The 26,775-nt window shown below is 39.8% G+C and overlaps 1 long non-coding RNA gene across 1 annotated transcript in view; it reads left to right on the top strand.

Annotated features, from left to right (window-relative positions):
* The window catches only part of LOC140687999 (uncharacterized), a 55,278-nt gene extending 33,996 nt beyond the window's left edge, over positions 1–21,282 (top strand). The window contains exon 5 of the long non-coding RNA XR_012062640.1: positions 21,037–21,282. This is a non-coding gene — a long non-coding RNA (uncharacterized lncRNA). The remainder of the gene's footprint in view (positions 1–21,036) is intronic.
* The last annotated feature ends 5,493 nt before the right edge of the window (positions 21,283–26,775 follow it).

The raw sequence follows: 26,775 nt of genomic DNA, 5'->3' as shown, positions 1-26,775 counted from the left end.
CGCCGCAGGGAGGAGCAGAGTTATAGACTTTGCCACTAATTAGCTGTGTGACTTTGAGCAATATCACCCCACCTCTCTCTATATATATCTTCATCTGTAAAGTGACACAGTGACAAGGTCGTGTCATCAGATGTATTAGTTTAGCTCTGATCCTCTTTGTCCAGCCCTGTCAGTACTTCCCTGCAAGGTTCTGCAACGGCTGCTCTTACCCTGAGACGGGAGGGCGTAGAGGGACATTGTAATTCCCGAGGGCAGGAAGGGGTTGCTTAAATATAGACATGTAACCGCCTGCAGCTGCAGACCTGCAGGCAGTTATGTGGACGGTCCTGGAGAGGACTTTGGAGGCCTTAGCATCGTCTTAAGACTTGTTTTTCCTTGGGGACCGGATTTGACTTTGCAGATTAATGTTGAAGATTTGGGCTTCTTGCAAAGCTGTTTTCAGAGATGGGTATATACGTAATATATAGTATAAAATAAAATGTTTTTATTTAATATGTGGGACTTCACAGCTGTTGTGAACAGCTCTGTTGGCCTGGTCTCCACGGAGGACACTAGGGGTCAGCAGAGTGTGCGGGAGGGCAGGCAGCCAGCCCTGCTTCTGTGGGGGTCCTCCCCAGCAGGGCGCTCTGCAGAGCTAACTCTTCTCTGAGTTTGGTTGCCAGATGAGCAGACAGCAAATTAGTGAGTTCTGGTGGGATTGTATAATGACAGGAAGAAAGAGGGACCCGTAGTTTTTCTGGACTATAACACGCATTTGGTTCTTGATTCAGTGTATTCCATTACAGAATTGATGAGTTGTGTCTATTCTGGGACTTCATTGAAATAATCTTTCAGCCTAAAATTTAATAGTTATGTTTTATTTGGTGGGAGGGCTCGAGCCAGGATGACAGACCCTCAGATCACTCTGAGGGACTGCTCCCAAGAGGTATGGGAGGAGCTAGGATAAATAGTAGTTTTACAACAAAGACCAGGTACTTGGAACAATAAAAGATTGCTTGTTATCTAAAGAAAGCCAGATATCTAAAGTTCAAGTATTTAGTGCTTTTCTATGTATGGGATGAAGTAAACATATGGGTCATTGAATTCATTTCTTTTCTAAGCACCTAGCTATGTAGGGACAGTATCCTCTCCTTCCTTATTCTGAGTCCGCTCAGAGGGCACCACTGTGAGTGACTGAGAGGCTGGGCTGCAGGTATGTCCTCACTGGTGTTTGACAGCAGCCGCTGATAGCTTGGTTTCAGCATTCTTTGTTTACTGACATGGTTGCAGTATTTTCATTCACAGTGCTCCCCCCTTTTTCCTAAATTCGACCAATATCTTGAGAGACATTTCATGACCAATTTTGTCCCACGGTGCTAGGATGGCTCATTTCTAGTTCAGGTAAACAATCTTTGGAGCTGCCATTCATGGTGTTAGGTTTTGTCTCAGGCCCGGATGATACTAAAATTTCTCTGGATCGCCTGTCTTACTAGTCTATTATGATACAGGAAATGTTTACCCTTCATTACTAATTCCCATACCTAGAATCACACTATTATAATTATTTTATGCAGGGTTATAAATTTTATCTATTCCTTCAAGATGTTTAGCCATCATCAATCTTGTAGGCCTAGTTACACATTGGGAAATATAACAGACAACAATTTTATAAAATAGACAGGATATAAGTAATATAGCTAGTAACGTTAATGAAGTCACGAGTAAGAATTTAATAGTCAAGAAGCTACAATTTTCGGTTAAAATTTTGCTTGTATTTCTGATTGAGTTTGAGTGATCTTATGAGAAATTTCATATTTATGGTCAGGGTCAGAACAGGTATTAATTGGCCAGGTGAGGTCTCTCACCTTGTAAGATCAACAGTTGCCTAAACAGAAGTATAATTTCTTTTTAAATAATGTTTCTGAGGGCTATCTAGTGTGAGGGTTGGAGTAAGGTAACCCACCAAGGTAACACAGAAGTACTAGACATAGGTAATTTACCATAAACTTAACAATTGGAGTAGTTCATAATCAATGGTAGGAGAAATTGTCAAAGTAATTGTTATACAAGCTTGGTCTGGTGTCTTGGGACAGCTGTCTTCCTCATATCTTGTCTCCTTCTCATCCTGGCCTGGTAGCTTTTTCTCCATTTGGGCATTGTTTTAAGGTGAGCAGTGCTCTATAGGCCAGTGCACTGCAGGGGCTGTTTCTGATAGGAAATGTATCCGAGAGTCCATTTCCTTCAGCTTTGGTGTGTATGGTCTAGTTAAGAGTCCCTGATAAAGGGCATTTCCATTCAGGTTGTAGACAGTTCTTTAAGTCATGCCTGTTCCTGTATGTATAGTCCCCTGGCTGCAGGTCATGGGGCATTGGAACTTTACCTAAGGATAGATTACTGAGCTTCAGAAACAAAACTAGTGTATCCTTTTCATAATCCAGTTAAACTGTAGATAAATGTGACATAACAGCAACGAATGATCTGGGAGGTGTCTTAGTAAATATGGACTTCAATTAACAAAACTAGAATTTAATATCCACTAAAATATAATCTTTTTTCTCTCTAAAGTTACACTCATTTTTCTCAAATATAGCCAAATCAAGACTAAATTCTTTACAAGTTAAGTCTGATTATTTGATCATATAGGCTTTTTTAAATTGGCTGTGTTGGAAGTTTTAATACGGTGTCTCAGGGTAGAATGTTAATAACATTTGCCAAGGCCAGGAAAGCCACATCAAGGGCTTGTAGTGTATTTCTGCCTCACAGATTTAGGTAAATTCTTTTCTCTTTAAAATCCTTAAAATTCCTTGAGAATCCTATATCTGTTAGGAGATGATCTTCCTCATTTGTCTGATAGAGCCACTGGGGACCTAAGAGTTTTTAGTCTCTTGAGCGATCATATAGAGAGAAAAGTTAACTGTTTCAAGTCTGCTTACATAGGTATAATTTATCAAACTTCTGTGATTCATAACTAGCTTAAGAGGAAGGGTTTCTTTATGTCTGGGAAACAGGTTAAAAGCCAGTAGTATTTCAAGCAAAATCAAAAATGATAACCATATTCATCAGTTTACTCACTGCCTCATAACTAATACTTTTAATCAGAGTTTTCATTACACATTAAAAATTCCTTACCCTGTTTAGTTCAGTACTATAGTTTGGAATTTATTAGAAATCAGTAAATCTCCTTGAAGAGCAAGCAATTTCAAAATCATCAGAAGAAAACAATTAACTGTCTATATATGGCAAAAGATTTAAAAGCATGGTTAAACACCGTTACACTATAATCTATAAAGAAACCTGGTCACTATATCCAGAATTATCACTGGTAACATTTCAGATATACCAGAATTTTAGGGAGTCCATATAATTTCTACAATTTCTATATTAATAATATTTTCTCATTCAATATAACCTTAGAAGATTTATGATTCATTTGACAATACCATGTTATTTAACATGGCAAATGAAACTTACTAGTTCAAAATCACTCCCTGGGATGTTTCAGGGGCCCTCTGTAGCATCCCAAACTTAACTGGAGGTTAAAAGAACTTTAATTAGAAATTGATACCTGGGGAGCTTGTTAAAAGATTTCAGAACACTTGGTCAGATAAACATATAGATCACTGTAAAGTAGTACTAATTCATTAACAAGAAAATACATCAAAGGTAAAGGCAGAACAGATCAACTAAGTGATATAAGAAGTTTTACAATCTGTTACTGAAAGTGGATTAACATTTTAAGAAAAATTTTTCCTCTTAACAGAGAGAAAATCAAATCTAGCCTTGTACCAGCTTACTTCTAAGATTCACTTACGTTGCCCAATTTTATTCTAAACTTAGCCAATTCTGACCACGTACAAAACTCTTTCCTCAGGTTTCCTCTTCCACAAGCCTTCCACAGCTTTCTATACTCATATTAGTGTGTCCCTTATTTTCTCTTCCATTCAGAAGTAACCCAGATTCAGGAGAAATTCACTATGTTTCATTAACAAAATATAATTCCATTCTTATATCTTCCTTTACACATTTATATTACTTTCGTAGGATACTGATGAGATCATTCCCTTACTAATAGAGACTATTTCAGGGTGGCACCAACCATTTATTAATATTTCTAAACACATTTAGTTTCACTATAAGAGAAAGTTAAATGTTAAGTAATTCATATTTCAATCTTATTTTATCTGAAAATGGCATAGCTATTAAATAAAATCCTATCATTTAACTTAATTTAGCACAACTCTAGAATTTAAAGATACCAAACATTTACAGATTATCTTAAGCATACATTTTAAAAACATGTTTTAAAAATTTACCCAAAACTCTCATCTCATTTGCGTTTAATTTACTTAAAATTTTACCAAACCACATTACGGTTTTTTTTTTTTTGACAAATCTGCAACAGATATTACAGGATCTTATTTGACTTTCATTAAACCTGGGTACAGTAAAGGTATTATAGTTAATATTGATGACTTTAAAGATGTCTATATTAATTAGAACATACTTAAACTAAACAATATCAAATATTAAATTTGTATTGAATATTTTCCAGTTCACATGACGCTGAAAGTCAATTTGTTTAGTTTTTATCTTAAAAATACTTAATTTTTAAGCTCTTGTTTTTTACGTCAATTAAGCAGAGCTCTTTGACTTTGATTTTTTTTTTTAGCAGTAGAAATATCTCACATCTATAATGTGTACGCAGGCTTATAAACAGACAAAAGCTAAAGATCTCATAGCTTCACTTTAAAACTTACTTGTAAGATAGGTATAATAATAGTTGGAGTAAGCTGAATTTCTTGCTCAAATCACTAAGGCTTACTATTTATGAAACAGACAGTTAAGATTGCTTGACAAAGTCTGAAGGACCCGTTAGAGTTCTGAGTTCATAAATGCCAAAAATTTCTTAGCTCTAAGTTCTATTTCATTGAGCTAATTAATTAGGCTCAGTCCTAGGTCACTGTTTGCTGTATTTACCTTTCTGATCTGCAAGACAAAGACAGACCCTTCCAGTTCCACAGAAACCTGCTCTGTCACCCAGACCCAATTTTATGTCCTTAATTGGCATTTTTGTATCAGTGACAAGACCTGTAAACAAAGAATTCCATGTTTTAAAACTTTAAGGTTTACTGTATCATGTCTTCCAAAGCTTGCATAAGGCATTTAGTAAGTTCTCTTTTCCTTGAGTTATAAGTTAAACACAGGGTAAATCTTTTATTATTTTTTTTATTAGCCACTAAATATTTGTTTTATTTTTACATTATATTGGACAGCTCATGTAACTCTACTGGTTTCCTTTACTTTGTTCAATTAATATTTTTTGAGGGACAGATATGTGCCCAGCCTTATAATACCAAGAAGGGGAAGCATTTTTCCATTGAAACATATCTATCCCACAACATAATTAAGCAAAAGTTTTATATAAAGACCATTTAAATATACCAATTTTACAAACTTTTATTTCAATTTTTTAAAATCTTATACCTATAATTTTTATATTTATTAGGTTTAATCAATAATTCTTCTTTCTAGAAGGAGTGCCAGAAACCTTTATTTGTGTGTGTGTGCATTCTATCTAATTTTATAGAACAGTCTCTAGGATGCCCAAGTTTCAGCCAAAGAGCTTAGACCTTCTCAATTTTTAATTTGATTAATTGGTCTGTTGTCCCAATCATTGATCAAGTATTTCAGTCTATATATACATATATTTTAAACTGTGGTGAATAAAATGGAGTTGTTTGAACTTTAATGTTGGGGGGCAGTAGGTGATCTCTTTGGCCCTTTTATTTAATTTTACTTAGTGTAGTATCAAAACCTTGTATCTAAATCCAAAAATATTCATTTTATTTACCTCATTCAAAATAACCATATAAAAATATTTATCCATTTGGGATAAGCTACTTATCTTTTTTTTTTGACATTTTTACAATCCTTTTCCCAGTTATTCAATTTAATTAACATTAATTATTCTAAGTTTTTATTAGCATCTCTAGAACCATTTAGTGGAAAGGAAAATCACAAATGTAGCTTTTCAAACCAGTTTTTTTTTTAAACTAAGTTCTTAGGTTAAACATTAGATGTATTTTTCTACATTTAAACTTGATTTTAATAGGTACCAATAAAACAGCTGTTTATAATGTGATCTCTTTCAACTGTCACAAATTTAAAAGTTTTTCCAAATTAAAGGATCCATCATATGACCATCAATTTATATATATATATATATATATATATATATATATATATATATATAGTGATTTTGAAACAATAAGATGAAGAGGCTATTACACATGAGAGTGGGGGTGTTGTGTAAATAAAATTCAAAGGTTTACTCTCCAAAAGCTAAAGGCCTTTGTGGTCCAGGCTGATGCAACAATTTAAAGATGGTAAAATATCTGAATATTGGTACAATCAAGGAATTGCTTAGAATTCAATTTATTTGCGTGGCAACCATATGTACAAAATACTTGTACCTTTTGTATGGCAGAGTCCAAGGTTTCCTTTAAAAAAAAGTACACATATTTACACATACATACACACACTTAAAACACCCAGAGAAAGATAAAACTTTTACATTTCAAGGACACAGGAAGAGAAATCCAAGTTACCCCTAAAGTGGAATTTGTTTTTATAAGTTCAGAATTCCAAAAAATGTTTTTATCAGGCCTGGTTAGTTAATTTCAGAGTGAGTTTTTTTTTTTCTAATACCCAATTAATGTTGTAAGTTTTGTACGTATATAAGCCTGGCTGGGGTAAGAGTTGGAGGCTGGCAATCTGTCATTTCTTTTTCTTTTCTTTTCTGTTTTTTAATTTTTGGAAATTTCTATTCCCCGTTGTAAGGTCTGGTTCTCAGAATAAATTTGCTAGTAAGATTTCCCACTGAGACAACTCTATGGCATGAAGTCTTTGCCTCTACCACTCCTGGAAGATTCTCTGCCACCCGAGAAAGCTGTTACCAGCCAGGAGGAGGGTCTCATTTTTGGAGTTGAAATATTCCTCATAAGAGTTTTACTTTCATCCTGAGAAATTCAATGGAGGTAACCAAATTTAGGAAAGCATTAGACCAGCCTCTTATCTAACCACTCAGTCCTGAACGCAGTGTCTTTCAACTTGGACCCACTCGGGACGTCTCCACTGGGTGAGTATTTTCCTCATATGTTTCCACCAGCCCCACTTCGAACGTCTCCTCAAGGTGGGTATTTCCCGTTATCATTCAACCAGGCCCCACCCAGTATGTCTCCACTGGGTGGGTAATTCACCCCAGTTACTTTCAACTGGAGGGCCACTTACCTGGATACACCACCAGATAAAACTCAGGATCATCAACCAATATGTTAGATCCGAGAACCAGGACAGACTCACCCAAATTCATCTGGACTCCCCGAGGAGGCGGATGGGCACAAAGGGCCACTGCTGGTACGAAGGCTCCGGTTACTTGGAGAGTCCCGGTGGAGAGAAGTCTGCTCTGGGTCCCTGCATGGTGTCAAAAATGGTTGACTGAAATACATGTGCAGCCTAAAATTTAAGACTTATGTTTTATTTGGCGGGAGGGCTTGAGCCGGGATGACAGCCTGTCAGATCTCTCTGAGGGACTACTCCAAAGAGGTTGCGGAGGAACTAGGATATATAGGAGCTTTACAACAAAGACCAGGTTGTTGGAACAATAAAAGATTGCTTGTTATCTAAAGAAAGCCAGGTATCTCAAGTTCAGGACTTTAGTGCTTTTCTATGTATGGGAGGAAGCATATAATTTGGACTCACTGAATTCATTTTTTAGACAAGTATCTAGCTATCTAGGGCAAGTATCCTGTCCTTTCTTATTCTGAGTCTGCTCAGAGGGCACCATTGTGAGTTGCTGCAGCGGCTGGGCTGCAGGCCTGTCCTCGCTGGGGGGTGAAGGCAGCCGCTAAAGACTTGGTTTCAGTATTTTTGTTTACTGACATGGTTGCAGTATTTTCATTCACATTGTGGTATTTTCATTCACGGGCTGATTATGGATAATCTGCAACCTTGGAAAGCAACCAAGATGGAATTACTGCAGGTACCTTCTACTTCAGTAAGCCGTGTGCAAACATAAACACGGAGGAAGCATACATTTGGATTTGGTGGTGTAGGGAAGGGTTTCTGCACATTACAGGAGAACACAATGCAGAATTCCTTAAGTCCACCTTTGTTTACTGTAGTGGTTTCTGAGAACAGTTTATGGTAATTAACCAACATTGACAAACGGTGGCACACATTGCATTTAAGAGCTGGCCAGCTGCAAACTTGTGTATTGGACAGGTGGATTTCATAGGCAAGTGGTCAGGTGGATGGGAGAGAGAAGGAGCCAAGGCCTGGGCCCATATTTCGGTTTAAATCACCATCTCATCACCATAGGGCCTCGGACTAGAATGTAACCTCTCTTAACCTGTTAGTGCATATGTGAAATGGGCACGATAATATTCGTTTCTTCCTGGGATTGTTGTAAATTCTAAAGAGTATTATAGCACACATGAAGCATTTAACACACTGGCACTTAGCAGTGTTCACTTTGTGCGGCCACCACACTTGGTGTGTGTCAGAGCCATAAAGGAAGCATTGGTCTCTTGAGGATGCACTAGTAGCCCCTTGGTTAGGTTGTGAATTTGGTGATTTACTTTAATGCTTGTAACTCTGTGTGCAATGGGCAGTTATTTTCATGGACAGATGAGGAATCTCAGGGTAAAAAACACTGTGAAATTTGCCGAAAGTCAGACCATAATTTTGGGTGCAGGGGCCTCTGTTCAGCATGGGCCCCTGGGCCTTCTGCCCTCTCCGTTCAGCACCAGAGCCAGATGTGGGCTCGGCTGTTTCTCAGCCCCGTATATCCAGCAGGCGGCAAGACACACCTGGCCCTGCGTTGCTTGAGCAAAAACTCCGGAGGAGAGGCAGTTAGAAAAGTGACAAACATAAAAACAGACGACTGCAAACTGTGATCAGCTCTGAAAAGGAAAGGAACACGTCTCACCGTGCAGAGCTGGGAGCTTTCCCGTCGGGACTGCTCTGGGGACGTTCATTTCAGCTAAACAAACTCTGCTGCTGCACCAAGGGAGGAAGGCAGGGCGCGTGTGGCCAGGTAGACAGGACCTTGTTAATCATACTCATTCCCCATTCAGCTGCAGCTGTCACGGGCAATTACCTAGTAAACAGATGTCGGCCATAATCATCACGCACTTTGCTTGGTAGTTTTATTGGCCCCACCTTTGAGATGAGGTCATTGAAACTGGGGAGTTTGCTGCATGCCCGTGATTACCTTGGAAAAACCCCACTGGTCTTTCAACCTAGACTGGTGTGGCTGTCATGTCCCAGCCCTGTGAATGGCATCGTATAGCTTCTTCCAAGTGGCCCAAATGACTGACATTGATATTCTTAATTTGTAGGAAATGGTATGTGACAATAAGGGAAAAAGGTAGTAAGAAATTGTTTGGAAAACTAGAAAAAATTCCAATTCTTCCCCAGCTGGGGGAGCGTACCCTATGTCACTCACCCCACTCACTTCCTGTCACCTCCTCGCTACCGACTCCGTGTTCAAAAGCCATTCTGAGCCTTTGAGGAACATTTTGCCTCATGACAGTGTTGACTATGACCTGCGACCTCTCTGTCCCTGGTTAACTCTCTCTTCAAAGCCATTTTAATTTTATGCAGACTCCTCTGCTCAGATGTAAGGCTAGCCTCTTTAAACTTCTTGATGCAGCTCCTTAATGAAGATCTTGGGAAGGAATCCCAGCCAACACCTGGGAGGTATGCACACAGTGACTGCAACCTCAGCATTTTGTGAAGTTCAGCATCAGAGGGGTGGGTGACTCAGGAAAGCTTTTTTAAGGTAACAAGTTGAAAGTGAAAAGACGCAGGCTGTGTGAGAAAGAAACGTCTCAGTCCAAGCCAGCAAGGCACCTGCGTTCAGTATGGTGTGTGGAGAGTGCAAAGTTCTCACATAGAAAGAAGTGGTGGAATGGGAGGGAGGACAGTTGGGTACTTTACTGGGTACGGAAAAAGTGGGTTGAATATTTCCTGGTTGAACAAAAGGATTGTGACATGATGTGCTTTTATTTTGGAAAGAAGGATTTTGTGGGGACAGGCCTAGGAGAACGCTCTCTGGTTGGGGAGTCAGCACAACAGAGAAACACAGAAAACAGGGCTGACCCCAAGACCCCTGCTGGGGGAGAGGCTGCCCTCCAATTGGAGCCCAGGGGGCTGCTTCTGTCCCTTAGCTCGGGCCTCAGAGCTCCCTTCACAACCCAGTCCTGTTGATACAAGAAAAAAACGTGCGGCATTAGAAGGGCTGTATCCCAGGCTTTGGTTGAGCCCCTGGGGTGTGCCCCACCGGATTTTGTTCCTTGGCTTCATGCAGTAAAGAATTGAAGAGTAAGCCACTGTTGAGTAAAGGTAGATTTATTCAGAGAGATACATTGACAGGCAAGAGAAACGTCACAATGACCAGCCTTAGGGCAAGGGGCTGGGATTCCCAGGGAGTTGGCCATTTCCCACCCTGTGGCCTTTTGCGGCTAGCCTTGGAATTGCCTTGTTGCCTGGGGCATGTTATTCACCATGTTACTATTACAATGGGTGTTTACTGAAGCTCAAGCTCTGCTAGAAGTTAAATCTATTCATCCTGAGCCTCAAGGCCTATTGGGGGTTGAATCCTTCTCCATTTTGATGTTAATTGATGTGGCCTTACTTGAATGGCTGTGCTTTGCCCCTTTCCATACTGTCTCACTGTTTTGACACAGAGAGAGCAAAGGCCAGCCCGGCCTGTGCTCCTGCATTTAACAGCGGGAGGTGTGGGGTGGGCTTATGATGACTCTGATTGGTGAGAAGGATGTTTCAGATTTTCCCACGAGAGACATGGGGACCTGCCAGCAGCCACTACAGATTTATCTCACGGGCATTATTGCTTGTGTTGTTACGGAAACAACAGGTCAGCCAAGAAAAAAGCACCACCCGGAGGGTAGGAGTACTGAGATTTATTACGCAGGCGGGCTAAGAGGGTTTTCTGCTCCGAAGCTCTGAGCACCTCCAAGACCTGCACATGAGGTTTTATAGGGGTAATTAAAAGTATTTGGCTATTGTCTAATAAGGCTCAAACAAGAAAAAGCAAGAAATCAGTACACTGAGGTTTATCAATTTGGAACAGATCACGTTACTGACAATTGTTGACCTTGGATTTACGAGTTAGCTTGTTAGCCCAGTAAACTGACAATAAACTTCAGATTTACGAGTTAGCCCAGAAAAACTTAGATCAGTAAACCAACACTTATCACACTTAGATTTGTGACTTAGATTGTTAGCCCAGCTGGGCTTTTCCTTCGCAGTGTCACTTAACTTTTCTATTTTTCTTTTTTTTTTGGTAAGTATTTAATCCAAATTTAATATCAAGGTTTTTTGGAAAAGAATTTCTCTTATTCTTTTCTTTGGGGCTCTTTTGGGGGTGTAGGTAATTAGGTGTATTTATCTGTTAGTGGAGTACCTGGGGCTTAATCCCAGGACCCCGTGCACGCTAAGCACACGCTCTACCACCCGCCCCATCATCTTTTTCTTTTTGCTTTAGCTGCCAAGAATCTTACAGCTGAATTTCTAGTCGGCCTTTAACACTTGCCCTGACTTCATGGAATCCATTTTTATGAGTTTATCTCCCCGTGGTTTCATTTAAGTATTGAATCTCCATTTTCTCTTCACTCTCAGTTTTGCCTTTTTGTTGTTATGGTTGTTAAGCTGTGTTGAAAAAAATTGTTTAATTTCTCTTTTAACAGGAGGCTCAAAGTGAATATGTAAACAAACAGCACACATAAATGGTTTTATACATTCTAAGCTATTTAGTAGTTACTTAAAAGCCGAATTGAATATTAAAGTGATAACATTTTAAAATTATTTAATTTTTTATAAAGATACAGCTGATTTAAAATGATATAAGTTTCAGGTGTACAATAGATGCTCCATTTATAGTTACTGTAAAACATTGGCTGTATTCCCTGTGTTGTAAGATACATCCCTCTAGCGTGTTTACATTACATGTTGCAGTTTGTATAAGAAATTTGGGTAACGCAGAGTCTGGGACGTGGCTGTGGCTGACCCAGATTCACGCTTACCCTGCCTGTCAGAGCTCAAGCCCTCACAACTGTCTGCAGGGGAGCGAGTGGAGGCAGCTCTCATCAGCGCTGGCACCACCCTCTGAGTGGCAGTGACAGCAGTGACTGTCTGTGGACGTGCAAAGTGTTGTTCCAAAGCTTTACATGCATTTCTGCTTTTAATAATTAAAGCCCTCCTGTGAGGAAGTGTTTTATGCTTTTAATGAATAATACATTTTATTTTGATATTGATAGACTTCAAACCTCTGGAAAATTTACAGGAGTAGTACAATAAACGCTTAGATACAGTTCACCTTAAAGGGCACTATTTGGCCTTTTGTGTCTGGCTTATTTTACAATAAAGTTTCAAGTTTTATCCATATTGTAGCCTGAATCAGTACTTTATTCTTTTTGTTTGATAATATAGTTTTTCTTTTTTTTTTTTTTGGTCTATTTAAAAATATTTTCATTGAAGTCTAGTCAGTTTATAATTTTGTGTTAGTTTCTTGTGTACAGCAAAACACTTCAGTTAAATAGGAAAATTCCTGTATTCATTTTCATATTCTTTTTGAACATAAGTTACTATAAGATATTAAATATATTCTCCTGTGCTATACAGTGTAATATTGCTGTTTATTCTATACATACTCAGTATCTGCAAATCTTGGTCTCCCAATTTATTGCTTCCCACACCCTCTCCCCTCTGGTAACCATAGTTTGATTTCTATGTCTCTGTGTCGGCTTCTGTTCTGTAGATAAGTTTATCTTTTTGTTTCTTTGTTTTTTGTTTTTCTTTTTAGATTCCACATGTGAGCGATCTCATATGATAATTTTCTTTCTCTTTCTGGCATACTTCACTTAGAATGACATTCTCCAGGTCCATTCATGTTGCTGCAAATGGCATTATTTTATTCTTATTTTATGGCTGAATAGTAGTCTATTGGACAAATATACTACACCCTCTTTATCCAATCATCTGTCATTGAACATTTAGGTTGTTTCCACGTCTTGCTATTGTAAATAGTGCTGCTGTGAACATTGGGGTGAAAGTGTCTTTTTGAATTACAGAACCTTTTGGATATATGCCCAGGAGTGGGATTCCTGGGTCATATGGGAGGTCAATTTTTTGTCTTTTGAGGAGCCTCTATACAGTTTTCCACAATGGCTACACCACACTGCATTCCCACCACAGAGTAGGAGGGTTCCGAATTCTCCGCAGCCTCTCCAGTATTTATTGTCTGTGAACTTCTGAATGATGGCTATTCTGACTGGTGAGAGTTGATACTTGATTGCAGTTTTGATTTGCATTTCTCTGATAATGATATTGAACATTTTTTCATGTGCCTATTGGCCATTTGTATGTCTCATTGGAGAAATGTTTCTTTAGGACTTCTGCCCATTTTTGAATTGAAATGTTTGTTTTACTTTCTTATTAAGTATAAATGCTGTTTACATATTCTGGGAATTAAGCCCTTGTCAGTTTCATTTATTTCAAATATTTTCTCCCACTCCATAGGTTGTCTTTTAGTTTTGCTTACTGTTTCCTTAGCTGTGCAAAAGCTTGTAAGTTTAATTAGATCTCAGTTGTATATTTTTTCTTGTATTTCTATTATTTGAGTAGACATCTCTAGGAAAACATTGCTGAGATATATGTCAGATGTTTTGCCTAAGTTTTCTTCTAAGAGGTTTATAGTGTCTTGTCTACATGTTTAAGTCTTTAAGCCATTTTGAATTCATATTTTTGTATGCTGTGAGGGAGTAGTCTAATTTCATTGATTTACATGCAGCTGTCCGGTTTTCCCTGCACCATTTGCTGAAGAGGCTGTCTTTACTCAATTGTATATTCTCACCTCATTTGTCAAACATTCAATGACCAAAAGTTTGTGGGTATATTCTTGGTAATTTTATCCATTCATTGATGGATGGATATTCTTTGTAACCTTTGGCTACTCAGAATGATACTGCTATCAAGATTGATGTGAAAGATTTTGTGAGAATATCTTTTCATTCTGTTGGCTGTACAGTTGGCCCGCCACATCTGTAGTTTCCACTTCATGGATCCAGATGGCTGATTGTAAAGGGACTCAAACATCCTTGGATTATGGTATCCAGGGTGGGGTGTTCCTGAAACCAACACCCCGAGGATACTGAGGGATGTCTCTATATGTAGAAGTGGAATTACTGAGCCGTATAACTCTAACCTTTTGAGGAAACACTGGGCTTTTCCAAAGAAGCTGCACCATTGCCGCTTTCAAACGGCTGCGTATTGAGTGTTCCCATTTCTCTGCCTCCTGACCAACACTTGTTATTATCCATGTTTTGATTATAACCATCCTGGTGAGTGTAAAATGAGATCTCATTTGATTTTGATTTCGCTAGTGATGCTGAGCATCTTTTCATATGCTTATTGGCCAATTGTGTATCTATTTAAATCCTTGGCAAATTTAAAAATTGGTTCGATTTTCTTTGTATTGGTCAGTTGTAAGCATTTGTTTTATATCCTGGATACTAGCCTTCTATTAGATATATGCTTTGCAAAATTTTTCTCCTATTCTGCAGATTGTCGTTTCACTTTAAGTTTTTTAAACATTAAAACAATTTATTTATAGGGGAGGTAATTAGATTTATTCTTTTTTTTAATTTTTGCCAAGCACGCACTCTATCATTTGAGCTACCACATTCCCCTTTCATTTCACTTTCTTGATGTTGTCCTTTGTAACAAATGGTTTTAATTTTGATGAAGTCAATTTTATCTGCTTTTTTTTAATCACTTGTGCTCTTGGTATTGTATCTAGGAAGCCATGGCCTATCCTAGGACCACAAAGATTTATACTATGTCTTCTTTTAGAAAATTTATACATTCAGTTTTTACGTTTCTGTCTGTGATCCATTTTGAATTAATATTTATTTGTTATATAAAGTCCAGGGGTCCAATTTCCAGATTCATTCTTTTGCCTGCAGATACCCAGGTGTCTCTGCACCATTTTTTGAATAGACTATTCTTTCAGTGGTTTGTTGTTGGCACATTTGTGGAAAACTGACTGTAAAGGTAAGTTTTCCCCCTGGATTTTTTATTGTGTCTCATAGATTTATGCATCCAAACTTATGCCAGTATCATAATGACTTGAGTACTATAGATTTGTATTAAACTTTGAGTGAGTCCTCCAACTTTGCTCTTCTTTTTCAAGATTGTTTTGGCTGACCTGGGCCCCATGTGCTTCCATATGAATTTTGGAATCAGTTTTTCAGTTTTTGGAAAGAAGTCAGCTGGAATTTTGATAGAGATTCCATTAAATTTGTAGATCACTTTGGGGAGTCTTAACATTTTTAACAATATTGTCTACCATTCCATGAACATGGGATGCCTTCCATATATGTAGATCTATTAAATATTTTTTGGTGATATTTCAAAATTTTTAATGTACAAATCTTGTAAAATTTTGTTAAATGTATCTCTCATTTTATTTTTAATGCTGTTGTAAATGTAAAGGCTGGTCTTCCTAAGGGTGGGACTATATATCAATTTATTTCCAAGATTCCTACACAGAAAATACCCTAGGTTTATATTTGCTACATAAATCTATCCACAATTCTTCCCATCCCTGTGTTATAAGAAACCAAGATCTAGGTTAAGCTGCCTGAACACCTATGTGGACGTGAGAAATGAGACCCTTGGGTGGGGCTTTGTGCAGATGATACTGAGAGCTTATTCAGGATGGTTAATCTTAATTTCTTTTAAACAATCATTTCAGTGTATTTAGTCAGATACATTAAGAACATGCCCTTTTGATGTGCAGAGGAGCTAAGAGTAAAATTTTCAAATAATTTCTAGTGTGTGTGTTGTACTTGAAACCTAATTTGCATCAATCTTCGAAGATTTATGTTTCAGGAGCTTTGAATAAATAATACCTCTCTTTATTCAATAACTACAACTAAATGCTCAAGCAACATGTAAGAGTTTGAGCAAACTGCCCCCGCCCCGTAGTGCTGGGTGTCAGCAGCTGTAACTGGAGTCAGCGCTTACCTCTCCCAGTACACCTGTGCTGATCTGCTCAAAGCGGTTCACCCAACAGATTGTCGGTGGTCTTTTGGACAAAGCCATAAAACATTGATTTAGGGTTGCTGGAATGGAATCTATTCTTATTAATATTAAGTAAGCACATATTGAGGGCTTACTGTATGTTGGGAATTGTCCCTCAGCCTCACATGAAAATTATTTCTCTTAAAACCTCTCATATTTCCTTGTTATTCTCACATTACAGATAAGGAGACTTAGGATTAAGTCTTCTCTCTTTTGGGGGGAGCTCATTATCAATGACTTGAAGTTGTAAGGAAAAAGATGTTAATTCACCTTGAGAAAACATTTTTCTGAGAGTCAGCATTGAAGAGGGTGACCACCGAAGAGGGTGATCATTGTTTGAGTGAGACGAGCCCTGGGTTGTACAGAGTCAGCATCCCTGTCCTGGACACGGCACGTGTAAGGCTGAGTGGTGGGTGAGGCGGTGCGGCTGCACAGGGAATGCGGATGCTGGGCCATTGGGCTGTGCTCAGGCCCGGTGGGGCTTTCTCCTAAGGACAGTGGACCGTCATTGACAGATTTTAACTAGGGGAGTGGGGTGCTCTCGTAGTACACTTTTGTCTTGTAGAATGCTTAGAAACATTTAGAAGGCTCTGCAGGAGGTGATGTGATGAGTCAGAGTAGGGTGGCTGTGAGGTGTAGCAGTGTTCAATTTTCAAGTGGTTTTCAGTCCAGGTTTGTGGCCCATTAGCCGTGTCACTTTGGATGACGCACTCAAGGAAGTGAAACAATTTATCTAATCAACTGAAGCATTGATGTACCGACCTCCCAGGACTGCTGTGGAGATCCAGTGAGATAATGTGTGCACAGTGTGCAGCGTGGTCTCCAGCACAGGGTCAGTGCTGAGTGAGTGCCAGTGTACCTGTTTGGTCAGGTGAGGGTGGTGGGACTCGGTGACTGAGGATATCTGGTCCCTGAAGGAGGGGTCCATTCACATCTTTGAGTGATGGGCCTGAGTTGGGAGAGGCAGGGGGACCTTACCCCCCAACCAGGTGCCCTGGGCAGGACGGCTATGGGAGGAGAACCGTGAAGTCAGCTCTTTGCAGGTGGAGTTGGAGGTGCTCTTGAGATATCTAATTGCAGTGTCACGAGCTCAAAGAGGTGGTCTGGGCCCGGGCTGTGCATTTTCCTATAATCTCAACCCCTGAGGACGCTGAACTATTGATCACTGAACGTGAAGACATACTTTACAGGACAAATGAATAGTAGTATCATCTCTGTCATCAAAGCTCACGTCTCTTTATTCATCACTCACTTTGCTAATTGGGTACTTACAGAGCTCACTTCACCGCCATTCCCTGGGCTCAGGCTCCACAGAAAAGAGCTGGTGAGTCTCCCTCTTTTCCAGAAGAAGATACATTTAGCTAGTAGATTTCTCCACCTCGCCAGACTTAGAATTTTAGTTTGTTGGTTTAATTCTATTTTCTGTTGGCCATCTCCTGACAGGAGAGACGTTTTACCTAATGGTCAGGTTTCAATTAGCTGTTACTGAGAATTGCTGATCTGATCCATAGTGTATGTATTCTATTAACTTTGTAGGGTACTTATTATTTTTCTGTCTTTGGCCTTAAATTTTGTTTGCCCCTTCGATTTTCTATCCTATTTTTGGCCTTATTTTATTTTTTAATTAAAAAATGTCTGTTAGCAGTTAACAAAACAAAAGCAAAGAAAAGATGCACATGATAGCTAAATTTAGAAAATATCTAGTATGTTTTCTGTCTCGGCAATGGAGGGTTCTAGAAACTCGTGAAAACCTTCATTACATAAGTTCCTTTAGATGCAGATTAAGAAATAAAACCTTCCTTCCTCATCTTTCAAGCTGCAAGGCTAATTGTCAAGAAAGTAATGGGAAATCCTCAGAAGCCAAGACAAACCAGAAAGCAGGGATTCTGGGAGATACGTGAGGCTTAGAAGACCTGGGGTGCTTGTTGACTCCTGAACTGAGTTTCAGTTGCCCTGGCAGGAGGGCAGGAGGTGAGCCCGAGGTCTCTCACATTGGGAGTTCAATGGCTGTTCTTATGTAAGGCCAAGCACATCCTGAGAATCCTGCTTTACAAAAGGGTGAGTTAGAAAGAAAAGAAAAAAAGCATTCCTCAGTGCAAGGAAATAAGGAAAGTTAATTTTTTTGGAAGCGGTGGTGGGGGGGAATAACATATCCAAAGCAAGGATTTAGTTTAAAGCTGTTATGGCATGAGAGTGACCACAAACTCCTGGCAGAAAATCACAGCTCCTCCCGGAAAGAGAAGTTGTGTTTTGAATGAATCAGTGGACAGCCATTCTGAAAAAGGCCTCCTCAGTCTTCTGGATCAAGATACTGGACCCTAACACCTCCCTTCCATGGTCTCATTTAAATAATCAGAAAGGTTTTTAAGGAAAGAAGCCATAATCATAGTTCTATTTATTGACATTACTATATGCTAGGAATTCAGAAATCAATATGAAGTTGCCTCCTATTTTATGGACCTTACTTTCTATTTGACATAGTTGGGGAACTTGGTGGAGGGTGGTGTTGTTCTGTTGCAATTAGCCAGGAGAGGAGATTAAGAAAGCAGTGAAGGGTGGGTGACATTTTTAGCTGAGGACGGTGCTGTTCAGTTGGCTTGTAATTGCAGGCTCGTTAAGTTGTCACTGGAGGGAATTGATCTTATGGAAGATGGGCTTAACTCAGGCCTCTTCAGAATGGACAAGTGAACCGGGAGAAAGACAGTCAAATCTGTGCAGACATTAAAGTCCACGTGAACATGCTGTATCCCTGAGCCAAAGATAGGAGAAATATTCAGCACTTCTTGAGGACAGAGGAGTGGCTTTTAAGGTTCTCCAAGAATGAATCCCAGGGAACCAGGATGGCCAGTTGTCAAACTGTGACTTTTCTCTTTGGACGGTGTACCCACCAAGGGTATTGGCCTTTTATATATTTTCATTTCTCTTTAATACATGTCAGGTGATGAGGACGTGGGCATAAACGTTTGATACGTTGTCGAGGTGACTCTTGGTACCTGCCTAGAAGGGCGGGCACAGCTACTGCTGCGTCATACATCTTGCCGCCCATCCCGCTCCCCAGCTCCGTGATCACGGCAGAGTGGTTCCTTATTGAGCTGTCCGTATCCTCTGTGACATCATAACCAAACAAAAGACTGGAGTGTATTAGCTTGGCTTTGTTCTTTTCCATTCTTCTCTTCGAAAGATGATGACTGATAGTGGACCCAGTTACGTTTGCAGATGATTTACATGTAGGGCTGTCAGTACAAACCTTGTAATCCCCGCTGTGTGATCTAGAGAAGAAAGTTACATTCTTTCCAAATTGTTTTGATGCACTTATGTGGGAAAATGATGTACGTTTCAATATGTATTTCCTCTCTGAATCATCATGGCTAGAGATGAATATATGTAGACATGGAATGAGTTTTCTGTATTTGAACTATATGGTCCCCTAAATTCTCCCCAGCTTTTTAAAGTCATCACTGGAGTGCTACCTCCAGAGTGCCCCAAAGCATCCACCACTGCCTGCTCTTCAGACACTGTGAGTTTCCAACTTGGAGAAGGCTGCTGGCTGGTGAGGCATTCTCTGGCACATCTCTGGTTGGCTGATGTGAGCGTAGCACCCAAGAATTGGCAGACAGTAACTAACCACGATCACGTCCATTTCTGGAACACTCATGGAGGATTTTACACCTGTGCTAGTGGAATACATTATTTCATTTAGTTTTCCCAACAATCATAATTAGATTTTATCACCTGTATTAAAAAGGAAACTGTCAAAGCGAGTGATGTGCAGACTTTGGACTGGAACACGGGTCTTTCTGATCCCTGTCTCTGTTCCCTCCCCGGCCTATCCTTCCAAATGGCCAGGAGACTCTTCCTCAGTCTTGAGTTTCCCGCTGATGATACCACTCTCTTTGTTTCTGGAGAGAAAAACAAGTCTAAACTTACTTTCCAGTTGGAAATGGAATGGAGAGTTAGCATTGAAAGCAGGGAGAGTCTGTTCTGTGATGAAGTGGCCTCCCAGCCACTTCCACTGGGATGTCACGTCACTGTCTGGGCCCCTTGCACAGCCTGTGCACAGGTGACAGTGCAGATGGGCCGAGCAGTCCTCCCGGACAGAGCAGTGGGTTGGAAATGAGTTTGGGGATTTGGTTTCATTACATAGCTTCCTGAGGTTCTTGGCCTGGCACTTCGAGTGGGAGCATTCCCTGTCCCACAGACTGTGCTCTGGGCCCGTGCAGACCTGACGTGGCCTCAGCCTGAGGCTCAGGGCCTGTGGTGATGAGGAGCATTTTATTCCAGGGTCTGCCGGAGGCTCTGACACTTCTGGACTGTGGGACTTTGTCCAGGATGATAATAATTCCTCCCCGAGTTTCAGATTTCCTTGCCTGTGAGCCGGGGTAGTAATAGTTTCTGAGATGATTGTAATGATTCAGTAACGGGCGCAGCGTGTGCTGGCAGGTAGCTGGTGCTTAAGGAGAAGAAGTCGCAGTCACACTGTCAGCTTCTCACTGTGCGCTCTGTGCTTTCAGAGGTTGTGTGTTTGGTGAAAGTTCCGCCCAAACCCTAGGGTTTAGATGAACTGTTGTTCCTTTTCTTTCCCTTCCTTTTCCTCTTCCCCTTCTCGGTGTCCCATGTTTAGGTAGGAGATTCCTCTATTTCAGGGAATAGGGGCCTTTCTAGTAAAAGGACAGGCGGAACGCGGAGAGGTGGGGCCCGGAGGGGGTCTGGAGCGTCTGCACAGCGCTGCTTCCCTGCGTTTCTGCATCCGGTCCCGTCAGTGCACTGAGTCAGCCTTCCTCTTCCTTCCTGTGTCATCGTGTCTCTGTTTTAAGGGAAAACATTTTTACGGGTCTTTTTTCACTTACGTGTTTCGTTTAGATGCTTGTTGCTTTTCTCCCTGTGCTTCAGCGTTCCGAGGAGAGAATTCCGCAGTGCAGCCTCCTCTCCGAGCTCTATGAGTTGATCGGCTTCCACTGCAAGTCCGCCTCCTTCAAGCGGGAGGCCCCCGTGCGGCGCGCGGCGCCCGGCATCCCGGAGTCTGGCGGGAAGGCCTGCTACCGACTCATTCTTCAGAAGCTTCCTGGCTACAGTCTGTCGCTGGATCTGCAGGACTTCAGCAAAGGTGTTTGAATTAAAACATTGCTTCAGTCCCATTAACCATGCCTGGAATGGGCCCTGCTGTCCTGTCTCATCAGGGTGAATTTTGATTCGTGTAGAACAGGGCTCAGCAGACTTTTTCTGTCAAGGGCTTGGGGGTAAATATTTCAGGGTCTGCAAACCTCCTGATCTCTGGTGCAGCTGCTCAGCTCTGCTGTTCAGACACCAGAGCAGCCAGACAGTCCACACACCCACAGAGCTTTACTCACAGCAGTGGCTCGGGCTGGATTGGGTGTATGAACTGCAGTTTGTCCCCACAGCCTCCTCACTGTTGACACCTGCAGTAGAGTGTGTATTTGTGACAATGGTTGAACTTACACTGACACGTCATCATCACCCAGAGCCCATACTTGACACTAGGATTTACACTTGGTGGTGTGCACTCTGTGGGTTTGGACAGATGTGCAATGACATGTATCCACCATCACAGCATCATACAGAGTCGTCTGTCTTAGTGACCTTAAAATGCTCCGTGCTGCACCTCATTCATTGCTCCTTCCCCCTAGCCTCTGACTGCCACTGATCTTTTAGTCTCTGTGGTTTTCCCTTTCCCAGAACACCATACAGGTGGAATCAGACAGTTGCAGAACCTTCCCAGATTGGCTTCTTTCACTTAGTAATATGCATTTAAGGTTCCTCCATGTCTTTCCATGCCTTGATAACTCATTTCATTTAAGCACCAAATAATAGTCCATTTTCTGGCTGGACCACAGTTTATCCATTCACATACTGAAGAAGAGCTTAGTTGCTTCTGAATTCTGGTGAGTATGAATAAAGCTGCTATTAACATCTGTATGCAGATTTGTGTGTGGACATAAGTTTCCATTTCATCGAGTAAACACCAAGGAGCACAGTTGCTGTATCATATGATAGAAGTACGTTTAGTTTTGTAAAAAATTGCCAGACCGTCTTCCAAAGTATGTGGGCCATTTTACATTCCCACCAACAATGCATTAAAATTCCTGACGCTCCACATCCTCACCAGCATTCGGAGCTGTCAGTGTTCTGCATTTTGGCAATTCTGACAGGTATGCAGTGGTATCTCTCTGTTTCACTCTGCATCCCCTTGATGACAGATGCTATGGAGCACCTTTCCATAGGCTTCTTTGACATCTAGATTTCTTCTTTGATGAGGTGTGTGTTCAGGTATTTTGCTCATTTTTTAATCAGATTATTCATCTTTCTTGATGAGTTTAAAGAAGTTTTGGTATATTGTGGTTATCAGCCCTTTATCAGGGTGTCCCCGCCCTTCACCTGCATCACTGGAGTTGTCCTTTGGGTCTCAGTGGAGTGTCAGCTCTTCAAAGAGGTTCCCTGTCTTCCCTCAGCCTAAATACTGTCTTGTATTTTTCACTTTCATTGACTGATTTTGTTCTTTTTAAATAGCATTTCCCATTATTTGTAAGTACATTAAAAAAAAGGGCAATGATTGAACACCACCTCCCCCACCAGGCTGTGTGCCCTGTGAGAGCAGAGGCCCTGTCCCCACTCACCGTTTCCCATGACAGCACATGGCACATGTCCGTGTAAAAGTGTGTAACGTGGGGCCAAACCTGATGAGCAGCTATGACGACATGTGTTGTCTACCATTTATTGAGTAGACTTTGTTTCTGACCTTAATTATTAAATCACATGAATGAAACTTGTTTGTTTTGAAAAATAAAACAACAAAGCACACCTCAATGTGATTGGTACTTTGTACTTAGCCTTCTGACCCAGGAGGTGATGTTCACCATCATTTTTTGGAGGAGGTTGGGGAGGTAAAGTAAGAGAGTTAAATCAAATAAAGCAAAAATGATAACTATCAGTTGGCTTTATTTTCACTAACATAAAAGTTACTTTAAACCCAATCTTAGCTGTTGTTCTGTTGTTTTAAACATTTCTCATAGAATTAAATGGAAGTTCACTAAACCCTGAAAGGGAAATTGTGTGCTCAGGTCCTGAAAATTGTTTATGTCTATTTCTTGAAATGCAAATTTTCCCTGCTGGTTACAGAAAGTCGAGGCGGGAATACAGCAGTGCACTGTGTGTGTCTGCCAGCTTCTCGGGCTGCTCGCTGTCATTTTCATTTTCTTGTGTTGCAGTTTATGACGGTTTTCCATGAGATATATTGCTCAGCCTTTTCCTGAATGAAGGATTGAATTTTCCACAGGAAATCTTATGAAAGAGAGTGACAAGGCACATGGGTTTCCCAAAAAGGAATAGTTGATGTAATAAACTCTCACAATGGTGAACTATTTTAATACAAGCCAGTTGAAAATTTTATCACTAGGTCATATGCCACAAATCTGTTAAGAATAAAAAGATTCAAATTTTATAGAAGAAGCAGTTTGAGTCAAGTAGAAATTATGATTTGTACACTATTTGTTGTTAGAACTTATACTCAGTCTTATCATAATCGCCTGTGGTAGGAACTGGATCATTATTTGTTTATTAAAATAAAAATCCATCACATCAACTAGAGAAAGGACAAAAACCACATGATCATCTCAATCAATGTAGAAAAAGCATTTGATAAAATTCAACACCCATTTATGATAAAAACTCTCGCCAAAGTGGGTATAGAGGGAACATATCTCAACATAATAAAAGCTATATATGACAAACCTACAGCCAGCATAGTTCTCAATGGTGAAAAACTGAAAAGCTTCCCACTAAAATCTGGGACAATACAAGGATGCCCACTATCACCACTCCTATTCAACATAGTCCTGGAAGTCCTAGCCACAGCAATCAGGCAAGAGAAAGACATAAAAGGGATCCAAATTGGAAAAGAAGAGGTAAAAGTGTCATTATATGCTGACGACATGTTACTATATATAGAAAACCCTAAAAGGTCCACAAAAAAGCTACTAGAGCTGATTGAAGAATTCAGCAAGGTAGCAGGTTACAAAATTAATGTTCAAAAATCAGTTGCATTTCTTTACACTAATGATAAATCAACAGAAAAAGAAAGTAAAGAAACAATCCCCTTTAAAATAGCACCCAAAGTAATAAAATATCTGGGAATAAATCTAACCAAGGAGGTGAAAGAATTATACACAGAAAACTATAAACCATTGATGAAGGAAATTAAAGAAGACTTTAAAAAATGGAAAGATATTCCATGCTCTTGGATTGGAAGAATCAATATTGTTAAAATGGTCACACTGCCCAAGGCAATCTACAGATTTAATGCAATCCCTATCCAACTACCAAGGACATATTTCACAGAACTAGAACATATCATAATAAAATTTATATGGAACCATCAAAGACCTAGAATTACTAAAGCATTACTGAAGAGAAAAAAAGAGGCTGGAGGAATAACTCTCCCAGACTTCAGACAATACTATAGATCTACAGTCATCAAGACAGCATGGTACTGGTACCAAAACAGACATATAGACCAATGGAACAGAATAGAGAGCCCAGAAATGAACCCACAAACTTTTGGTCAACTCATCTTTGACAAAGGAGGCAAGAGTATACAATGGAATAAAGACAGTCTCTTCAGCAAATGGTGTTGGGAAAACTGGACAGCAGCATGTAAAACAATGAAGCTAGAACACACCCTTACACCATATACAAAAATCAACTCAAAATGGATTAAAGACTTAAACATAAGGCAAGATACAATAAACCTCCTAGAGGAAAACATAGGCAAAACATTATCTGACATATATATCAAAAATTTTCTCCTAGAAGAAATAAAATCAAGAATAAACAAATGGGACCTAATGAAACTTACAAGCTTCTGCAGAGCAAAGGAAACCAGGAATAAAACAAGAAGAAAACCTACGGAATGGGAGAAAATTTTTGCAAGTAAAACCGACAAAGGCTTGATCTCCAGAATATATAAGCAGCTCATACGACTCAATAAGAAAAAAATAAACAACCCAATCCAAAAATGGGCAGAAGACCTAAACAAGCAATTCTCCAAGGAAGACATACAAATGATCCAAAAGCACATGAAAAAATGCTCAATATCACTTATTATCAGAGAAAGGCAAATCAAAAGTACAATGAGGTATCACCTCACACCAGTCAGAATGGCCGTCATTCAAAAATCCAAAAATGACAAATGCTGGAGAGGCTGTGGAGAAAGGGGAACCCTCCTACACTGCTGGGGAAATGCAGTTTGGTGCAGCCACTATGGAAAACAGTGTGGAGATTCCTCAAAAGACTAGGAATAGACTTACCATATGACCCAGGAATCCCACTCCTGGGCTTGTACCCAGAAGGAAATCTACTTCAGGATGACACCTGCACTCCAATGTTCATAGCAGCACTATTTACAATAGCCAAAACATGGAAACAACCTAAATGTCCATCAACAGGTGACTGGATAAAGAAGATGTGGTATATTTATAGAATGGAATACTACTCAGCCATAAAAACCAACAACATAATGCCATTTGCAGCAACATGGATGCTCCTGGAGAATGTCATTCTAAGTGAAGTAAGCCAGAAAGAGAAAGAAAAATACCATATGAGATCGCTCATATGTGGAATCTAAAAAACAAAAGCAAACAAACAAAAACAAAGGACAAATACAGGACAGAAATAGACTCATGGACAGAGAATACAGACTTGTTGTTACCAGGGGGGTAGAGGGTGGGAAGGGATAGACTGGGATTTCAAAATTGTAGAATAGACAAACAAGATTACACTGTATAGCACAGGGAAATATACACAAAATGTTATGATAAATCACAGAGAAAAAAATGTGACAATGACTGTGTATATGTCCATGAATGACTGAAAAATTGTGCTGAACACTGGAATTTGACACAACACTGTAAAATGATTATAAATCAATAAAAAATGTTAAAAAATAAATAAAATGAGAAAAAAATCCACTAGGTGCTTTTTGCCCCATTCTTGATGCAGCAGTGCTGTGATTAGTTAAATTTTGCCATTTAGTATTCTTAACTAGGTTTTCCGGACATTGATTTCAGCCCCTTTATCTTTTCTACAATCTCTTCTTTTGTGTCGGCCTTTGGTCTTTTGACAACGTGGATATACTGCACGGATCGCCTTTACCTTTTTTCCTGTCTTTGTGGTAAAAGATTTCTGTAAGACAGACTACTAGGATATTAAGGATTTTGTGTGGGGTAAGTTTGGTCAGTTCTAAGGATTTCAATTAATACGTATCAATACTTGGTATTCTGCTAATGACAGTAAAATTATAAACTAACTTAAGTATACACCAGTAAGTATAGTACAATAAGCCCATCACCCAGGTTAAGGAATTCACAAACTTTTCCATATTTCCTTTATTCAGACCTTTGTTCTTTTATTTGTCCTTTGTTGAGCTATTTGACAGCAAATTCAAGAAGACATGTCGTTTTACCCTATGTACTCAAGTAGGCATGTCTGAAAAATGAGGGCCTTTCCTTTAATCAGGTTTTTCCATTTGACTGATGTGCTCATTAAGTACCAGCTGTATCAGGCATCTCACTAGGCATTAGGGATCCTTGGGGCAATGAGACAGTCCTGGCTCCCAAG

The sequence above is a fragment of the Vicugna pacos genome, chromosome 21 (assembly GCF_048564905.1).
Source record: "Vicugna pacos chromosome 21, VicPac4, whole genome shotgun sequence".
NCBI lineage: Eukaryota > Metazoa > Chordata > Mammalia > Artiodactyla > Camelidae > Vicugna > Vicugna pacos.
This window is presented reverse-complemented; position numbering and strand designations above follow the sequence as displayed.